Below are 9,772 nucleotides of genomic sequence, written 5' to 3' on the forward strand. Positions count from 1 at the left end.
ATTGGTGTATATCTGTCTGTTATTTTAACTGGTCAATAGGTTAGCCAGTTACTTTTACAGTATTAGAGATATAAGACTATGTTAAAAATACTTGGATATATTTCAGCCCTGCCATTACTTTTCATTCTGGAAGATTATACACTAAGTGAACATAGCAGTCAATTTGTATAGAGATTTTAAAAAAACATCACAAACTATGGGGTAGAACCATAACCTGCATAGATGTAAGACATGAAATAATAGATATTTTTAACTACTGCATATACAGTCTCTCTTCACTTAGTGACGTACGTACTCATTTACCGATGACTTGGATTGACGACGGATTCTCTGAACAGTATGCATACCTAAATAATGTATATTAGAGCTGATTTCCTCTATTTTGCTTATTACAATATACAGTTAACATTTAAAAATATGCCAGAAATGTTATAAATGTTGCAGAGGTGACATTAAAATAATATCAAAGATGGTTGACACAAACCCACTACCATTATAGTATGTTCCTCACTTAGTGATGAATTTGTTTACCGACATGGTCTTAGGAACAGAACTCCGTCGTTAAGTGAGGAGAGGCCATATTTGAGAAAAGTGGCTAAAACCAGATTATTTAAACAAGGTACAGTAATGAAAACATACTTGAAGATTCTAGATCCTTGGCAGCTTTATCAGCTCACTCTAGAGCAGCAGAATCAAAATGATAAGCTTCCATTGCACTGCTTTTTCTCTTGCCATCTCCCGAGTCACCTGATCCATCAAGCCCTCCTCCACCAACAGTACTAGCTGGTGGCACAAATTGTGAAAAGTCTTCTGGTCGCTGATTCATACCAAATAGCCATGACATGTTTAATCTGTCAAAATTCAAAGCTGTAATAATTTTCAAAACATTTAAGTATCAAAAATTTTCTATGAAACTATATTTAGCACTGGCTTTTCCCACCAAGGAAAGGTGACCCAAAAATGAAAGGAAACACATTCACCGTCATTCATTCTATTGCTGTCTTATCAGAAGTGTGCTGACATCACAGTTCAGATGGTAACATCCTAACACCACTTTTAGAGTGCAGGCACTGTACTTACTATCTCCAGAACTCGAGTCTGGTTAACTAGTGTTATTGAATCCCTTCATAGCATGTGAGGTCATAAAAACCACTTGCCTCTACTCACTCTGACTTATATGGCAATTCTACTGAGCTAGACTGTTATCATTATATATTTTTGTCTGTTAATGTACAGATTGAGCTTTCATCGTGGCAACATTCTGCTCTATGTACATGAGCTTTATTATATCATTAACTTGAAAATGATATGGAGAGTGAAATGTTTTCAAAGTAAAATCTTCATCTGCACCTACATCTTTTTTCATTATTGTTGGCATAGTTTTCTATCTGGAAAAGAATATACAGCAAGACCCCTGTATCAGAGGGTCCGGCATCTGCGGTTTACCATGGCCTGAAAATAAACCTTAATTTTGCTTAATAATGGCCTCAAAGTGCAAAAGTAGAGATGGTGGAAGTTCTTCAAAGCCTAAGAGAAGCCATGAATTGCTTCCCATCAGTGAAAAAGTGATAATTCTCCACTTACTGTGTGCAATTTATCAATTAAACTTTATAATAGGTATGCATGTTAATGAAAAATGACCTATATAGGGTCTGATACTAATATTACTATTATTAATATTATTATATGATTTGTACTACCTAATTATTTTAAACCTAATTATGTATGTACCTAAGTGGATATGTATCTAATTACATATCTAATATGTTCAAATGTACTGCTCAATTATAACCTATATCAATATAGAGTAAGAATTAGTATTAGTTTGCCTGAAGTGCCTAGGCACAATAGTGGTCCTCTTTGTAATTAAGATTTTATAACATGTAAACCACACTTTGTAAGCTTTACAAGGAAATAAATATTGGAATTTGAATCCGTGTTTTCAGCATCCATGGCACATGCTCAGAACATATCTCTAGTGGATACGGGGGTCCTACTGTACTGTGGATAGCGTCCTGTGGCCTGGCAGGCAACGCTCTCGCTTCACACACTGAGTGTTTGTGGTTCAATCCCCAGCAAGGGTGGAAACACTGGGCATGTTTCCCTACACCTGCTGTCCCCAGTCACCTAGCAAGCAAGTGGACACCTGGATGTTAATGGACTGGTGTGGGTCGCATCCTGGGGGACAAGACTGAAGGACCCCAATGGAAAAAAGATAGACAGGCCACTTGGGTTATCCTGGGTGGCTAATCCTTCCCAGTGTTAAATATCCCAACAAATTTTATCTTACATCCTGCCTTACCCAGGGTTTGATCCTTGATTTTCATATGTGAGCCAACCACACTACCACACTTATATATCCATTCACTTATATATCCATACCTCACCTATGCTATCTGTGCTTGGGGTTCAACTACAGCAACACACCTAAAGCCAATAATAACCAACAAAAAGCTGCAGTAGGAATAATCACTAAATCCCATCCCTGGCAACACCCCCCCCCCCACTGGAGTTTACCTGGACAGAGTTCCGGGAGTCAACGCCCCTGCGGCCCGGTCTGTGACCAGGCCTCCTGGTGGATCAGAGCCTGATCAACCAGGCTGTTACTGTTGGCTGCACGCAAACCATCGTACGAGCCACAGCCCGGCTGGTCAGGAACCGACTTTAGGTGCTTGTCCAGTGCCAGCTTGATTCAGACTGCCAGGGGTCTGTTTGTAATCCCCCTTATGTATGCTGGGAGGCAGTTGAACAGTCTCGGGCCCCTGACACTTATTGTATGGTCTCTCAATGTGCTAGTGACACCCCTGCTTTTCATTGGGGGGATGTTGCATCGTCTGCCAAGTCTTTTGCTTTCGTAGTGAGTGATTTTCGTGTGCAAGTTCGGTACTAGTCCCTCTAGGATTTTCCAGGTGTATATAATCATGTATCTCTCCCGCCTGCGTTCCAGGGAATACAGGTTCAGGAACCTCAAGCGCTCCCAGTAATTGAGGTGTTTTATCTCCGTTATGCGCGCCATGAAGGTTCTCTGTACATTTTCTAGGTCAGCAATTTCACCTGCCTTGAAAGGTGCTGTTAGTGTGCAGCAATATTCCAGCCTAGATAGAATAAGTGACCTGAAGAGTGTCATCATGGGCTTGGCATCCCTAGTTTTGAAGGTTCTCATTATCCATCCTGTCATTTTTCTAGCAGATGCGATTGATACAATGTTATGGTCCTTGAAGGTGAGATCCTCCGACATGATCACTCCCAGGTCTTTGACGTTGGTGTTTTGCTCTATTTTGTGGCCAGAATTTGTTTTGTACTCTGATGAAGATTTAATTTCCTCGTGTTTGCCATATCTGAGTAATTGAAATTTCTCATCGTTAAACTTCATATTGTTTTCTGAAGCCCAATGAAAGATTTGGTTGATGTCCGCCTGAAGCCTTGCAGTGTCTGCAATGGAAGACACTGTCATGCAGATTCGGGTGTCATCTACAAAGGAAGACACGGTGTTGTGGCTGACATCCTTGTCTATGTCAGATATGAGGATGAGGAACAAGATGGGAGCAAGTACTGTGCCTTGTAGAACAGAGCTTTTCACCGTAGCTGCCTCGGACTTTACTCTGTTGACTACTACTCTCTGTGTTCTGTTAGTGAGGAAATTATAGATCCATCGACCGACTTTTCCTGTTATTCCTTTAGCACGTATTTTGTGAGCTATTACGCCATGGTCACACTTGTCGAAGGCTTTTGCAGTCTGTATATATTACATCTGCATTCTTTTTGTCTTCTAGTGCATCTAGGACCTTGTCGTAGTTATCCAATAGTTGAGACAGACAGAAGCGACCTGTTCTAAACCCATGTTGCCCTGGGTTATGTAATTGATGGGTTTCTAGATGGGTGGTGATCTTGCTTCTTAGGACCCTTTCAAAGACTTTTATGATATGCTGTTGATTTATGAAGTGTTTCACGGATTCTTCTAAAAACACTTTGAGCTAAGCTGGTACGAGTTGCTATGAAATCATCAGGGTTGTAATTTGGTTTCGGATTAGAATATAACAACTCATAAGGCAAACGTTTATCTACACTGTACAATGCATAATGTGGAGTGTCACCTATGGAAACATTATAAGCAGAATTTATAGCACACTGCACATCAGGTATAACTTCATCCCAAGTTTCACTGTTGGGATTGATAGTGGCTCTCAAGACATCAAGTACTTTCTTATTGGTATGTTCCGCTAACCCATTGCTGGCAGGATGATGAGGAACAATGGTGGATTTAGAGATCTTGTACAAGGTACACAAATTTTCAAGAATCTCATTACATGTAAGAATTCACCTCCATTATCTGTTACTAGGGACTTAGGGGTGGTATGCCTGCAGATAATGCGTTCTTTAACCCTTTGAGGGTCGACAGGCCCTCTCCGAAACTCGTTCTCAGGGTCGGCCAAATTTAAAAAAAAAAAAATTATTTTCTCTTATGAAAAGATAGAGAATCTTTTCCCGATCATAAAGACACCAAAAGTTTGAAATTTGATAGAAAACTTACGGAATTATGCTTTCGCAAAGTTAGCGGTCTCGGCGATGTTTACGCATCGGCGATTTTGCCCACTTTGAGCCCCATTTTCAGCCAATTTCACTGTACTAGTCGACAAAAAACATGAATATTTCGCTAGAACTCCATTTTTTCTATCAAATGGGTGCAAGAAACCACTCATTTATGAAATTCAACTATCCAGTACAGTGGTCAGAATTTAGCAATTTTGCCAATTTCACACAAATTTCAAAAGATGCCAATTTCCGAATAGGGTCCAGAATAAACAAGAAAGACATTCCTGGCACTAAAATGACATTTCCTCTAGTCATTAGTCATGTCTCAAGGCCCCTCTTATATTCTTTTGCTTTCCACTTTGAATTTTTATTTTCACAAAAAATATAAGATTTACTGTTATGCAGACTACTGCATTAGTGTAAAAAATGGTATAAATATTATTGGTGCACTTGTGAAAGAATATTAGACTCACCAGTTGACGTGTATTGCACGCTTGGCACGATTTGTTTACTTTTGAAGTTTGGTAAAAATCGAACATTTCTGCTACTTTGAGCTCAATTTCAAGGCACCTTTCTTTGTAAAACCAGTCAAAATCATCTCAATTTCTGTAATATGTCTTCCATTCTATAAAATGAGACCAAGAAAACTAGAATACAACAATAAATACCATACGAAAATACACTGCAAAGTCGCTGATTTATTAAAAAAAAATGGTCAAAGTTTTTTTTTTCTCATTATGCACTGTGTGCTGCAGGATTTTTTTTAGACTGTGCACACTGACCACATAGACCCATTCTTTCATATGAAGGCCTACCAGCTTTCTCCCAATAGATTTGAGGCCGCTAGAATTTATGAGCACTAGTACGTCAAAAAAGCCTACTCGTAAGACGTACTAGTACGACGAAAACCCTCAAAGGGTTAAATGCTTTAGCTACTGTCTCGGCAGTCTTATCTGCAATAGGAACTAACTCACAATATCTGGTGAAATGGTCTACCATAACACATAGATGTTTGTTGCCCTGGAGGGAACATTGGAAATTAGTTAACAAATCTAGCGCAACTCTTCCCCACGGTTCGCTAGTAGTTGGATACACTTGGATTGGATTAGGGCCATTAGCATTACCTTTATATTGCATGCAGACGCTACATTTCTTAACATACTCAGAAATATCAGTTGCCATAAGAGGCCAAAAGTATTTCAATCTGGCTTGTTTTACTGAACGATCCATACCAGGGTGTGCAACACCTGGTACATCGTGAACTAGCAGACACTCTAGTGAGGGCACTAGCTGCGACAGAAACGTCTTTCTGCAGACAGCATGTGACATCAACAAGAGATGGCATTACTAGTTGCAAGTAATTGTTTTCCGACAAGGCGTCCCCTGTGGAGAAACTACTACTTGAACTAGCAGACATTGCAGGGATAGGCTCAGCACTCAAGGTAGTCAGAGCACCCTTGGACACTTGAGGTAGCTGGAAAGCTTCCTGGCTTAGTTCGTGTCTTACCCTATCCACGTATCGAAAACCCACATGACAGGGACACACACACACACACACACAGGCAGAGAGGGGAGAGGGAAGCACACACACACAGGCAGATAGGGGGAGAGGTGGGGCACATACACAGGCAGAGGGGGGGAGGGACACATATAGGCAGAGAGGGAGGAGGGACACATACTGGCAGAAGGGGTAGGGAGGGACACATACAGGCAGAGGGGGAGGGAGGGTGGGAGACACACAGGCCGAGAGGGGGTGAGGGAGGGACACACACAGTCAGAGGTGGAGGAAGGGAGGGACACATACATAGGCAGAGAGGGGAGGAGAGAGGCACACACAGGCAGAGAGAGGAAGGACACCCACAGGCAGATGAGGGGGAGAGACACACACAGGCAGAGGGGGGGTTGAGGGACACACCCACAGGCAGAGAGGGGGGTGGGACACTCACAGGCTGAGGGAGGGAGGGACACACACAGGCAGAGTGTTTATTTTTTAATAACAAACACTTTGGCAAATTTACATGGCACTTTCCCACTACCTTCCAGATCCAACAAAGTGGTATTCAAATGGCCAACATATGACTTGAAGTCATTTGCATTTACTTTAAATGTCCTAAACCTATCCAACACATATTGAACAAAGGACACATTTTCATCCCATGTATGAACAACTACAATTATAACAGTCAGGTAACCTTTCATAAATATTTTTAAGACATCAATCTGTCTCACTTTGACAATTAAACAATAATACATACCAGTTAGTTTTCCACAGGCTTCCTATTCTAGTTTTCACTTGCTGCCTCAGGTTTGCACTCACTCCCTGTGATTTTGACTCACTGCTTCTGGCTACCTCTTCTTGGCTATGGCTTCCCTTACTTCACAATCACATTCATCAACTGTAAGACAGAAACAAATGCCTTTCAAAAATCTAAGAAACGAATTATTTCTATAAGAGGTATTTAACATACTTAAAAGCCTCTTCAAATCCACAATCTTTGTAGCAACTTTTTATCAAGAGCAAATGGATAATTTTCAATAACAAAAACTTTGGCAAAATTTCTTGCCACTACCTACATCATGACCCAACAAAGTTATACTAAAATGGCCAACAGATGACTTTCTAGTCATTTACATTTACTTGAAATGTCCTAAATCTCTCCAAGAGATATTCAAATGGGACGCAGGTTCATCCCATGTATTACAAACTAACTTCAGTTATAACAACCAGGTAAGCTTTAAAATCGTACGAGAGCCTCATTGATAAATATTATAAAGACAGAAATCTACAATACTACATACTCGGTAACTTTAAAGAGACCTACTTTACAAACCAAAAGGCATGGAAACAGAAACGTCTGCTGTGACCCTGGAAAAAGAAGGCATGATCATGGACATTTCATATGATTTACAAGGCCCTGGCCAGAATTCCTTGTAAAATAAACTGTCTAGCCTTAGATAAAATCCTCCATGGTAAGGTCAGCATAAGAGAAGTTTGTGTTATTGCAATGGGCTCAGAGCTACATCTACAATTTAATGCAATGATGCCAAAACACAGCATGTTTCAAGAGAACCATCATCTCCCAGACACCTACATACACTTTAATACCCAGTGTAATCGTTGGTTTTAACAAAATAGTTAAGCAGTAAGGTCCATTATTCCGGAAGTTAGATGCTTCAATGGGACACATTTGTATGGCTTAACCCTTAAACGGTCCAAACAGATCGACGTTCAAATTCGTAGTGCTACAAAAGTAGATCTACTTTTTTTTTACAATTTTTCAAATATAACAAAAAAAAAGTAGATAAAAGCTTTTTACACATTTTCAAATGTAAAACAAAAAAGAAGATCTACATTTTTTTTACATACTTTCAGATGTTGAAAAAACGTATATATACGTTTGGACCATTTAAGGGTTAAGAGAGATTAGAATATACAAAAACATGCATACCATACAGTTCTTTCCTCTAGTTGACTATTGTTGGGGCAAGCGGCTTTCATGCGATCAGGTGAAGACTGCTTCAGCCATTTTTTTTTTTTTCATCATCGTTGGTTTTCAGGAAGGCTTTGTTTTCCAGTTCACAGGTCAATCAATGATCTATGATGATCTCTACCCCTACAATGTTCCTGGGAAGAAAAAAAAAGGTTAAGAGACCGCACACACAAGAAGCGGTTGGCCACAAGTCTAAACTCCCTTCATACCAGTTATGACCAAAATGGTCTTTGGAAAACACAAGAACCTCTGGTCCAACTGGTACTAACCCTAGGAAATCCAGGTACAGAACCTCTGAAGAAGCCTTTTAGGTTCTATATAATGTGGGTGTCATAAGAGTCCTTGTTGAACTCTTCAATGACCTAAGGACAGATGCTCCATCTTGCCCCTTAACATAAACGTCTGCTGCTAACACAGAAAAGAAAGGGATGAGCATGGACTTTTCACTAGATTTACGAGGCTCTGTCCAAAATTCCTTGTAAAATAAACTGTCTAGCTTTGGATAAAATTTCTCCAAAGTAAGGTCAACAGAGGAGAACTCTGGTGGCCTTGTGGTTAACACTCTTGCTTCACACGGCGAGGGCCTGGGTTCGATTCCCAGCCAGAGTAGAAACATTGGACGTGTTTCTTTCCACCTGTTGTCTATGTTCCCCATTTGGGTGGCTCGGTGGCCTGGTGACTAAAGCTCCCGCTTCACACACGGAGGGCCTGGGTTCGATTCCCAGCCAGAGTAGAAACATTGGACGTGTTTCTTTCCACCTGTTGTCTATGTTCCCCATTTGGGTGGCTCGGTGGCCTGGTGACTAAAGCTCCCGCTTCACACACGGAGGGCCTGGGTTCGATTCCCGGCGGGTGGAAACATTTCGACACGTTTCCTTACACCTGTTGTCCTGTTCACCTAGCAGCAAATAGGTACCTGGGTGTTAGTCAACTGGTGTGGGTCACATCCTGGGGGACAAGATTAAGGACCCCAATGGAAATAAGTTAGACAGTCCTCGATGACGCACTGACTTCCTTGGGTTATCCTGGGTGGCTAACCCTCTGGGGTTAAAAATCCGAACGAAATCTTATCTTATCTCTTATCTTCTGCTCCTGCAATGGGCTCAGAACTGCATCTATAATTTAAAGCATTGATGCCAAAAAACAGCATCTTTCATGAGAATCATTATCCCCCAGACAGCTACATACACTTAAATAACCAGGGTAATCCTTGATTTTAACCAAATCGTTAAGCATCTGTTGCAGCCTGGTCCCTAAGCATCTTTCTGCAATATGGCTGCAGGTGTTTCTGTTTATTGCAACATGTACAGTAATAAGGTTAAAAAGCCCCCAGCCCACAATGGGTGGGGCCCTTGACCCTGGGGAACTGGGCTCGTCCTACTTGTTCCCTGTAGTCTTGGACGTGTGATGGCTGACTTAAAACTTTTCTGGGCATGTACTGGAGAATTAGGCTTATTAAAACTATGGTGGTTATTAGGCTGGAAAATGTGGCTTAAACTTCAGAAATTTCTTAACCCTACTTAGTAGGTTAGGAGTGGTAAGTACTACCAAGTTTTTGGTTAGCTAAAAATCTATCACCCAGCTGTAAAGCATAATTAAAATCATCAAGATCCTTCTCCTCATGATATACCTTAAGGTTAGGAGGAACATTTCTCAAAAGATCCTCTAGCCAAATTAGGGAAAGTACACCCTCATAATTGTCTACCACACCTTTTGAGCGACACCACCTGTTTAGAAGGGACATCTTC

The 9,772-nt window shown here is 40.9% G+C and overlaps 1 long non-coding RNA gene across 1 annotated transcript; it reads right to left on the bottom strand.

Annotated features, from left to right (window-relative positions):
* Positions 1-512: 512 nt before the first annotated feature.
* On the bottom strand, positions 513-8,574 carry LOC128705229 (uncharacterized). Its single transcript, XR_011392946.1, has 4 exons — positions 8,294-8,574; positions 7,983-8,158; positions 6,789-6,929; positions 513-851 (listed from the first exon to the last, which is right to left on the bottom strand). It is a non-coding gene; the product is annotated as an uncharacterized lncRNA (long non-coding RNA).
* Positions 8,575-9,772: the final 1,198 nt, after the last annotated feature.

This window comes from Cherax quadricarinatus, chromosome 40 (genome assembly GCF_038502225.1).
Source record: "Cherax quadricarinatus isolate ZL_2023a chromosome 40, ASM3850222v1, whole genome shotgun sequence".
Classification (NCBI taxonomy): domain Eukaryota; kingdom Metazoa; phylum Arthropoda; class Malacostraca; order Decapoda; family Parastacidae; genus Cherax; species Cherax quadricarinatus.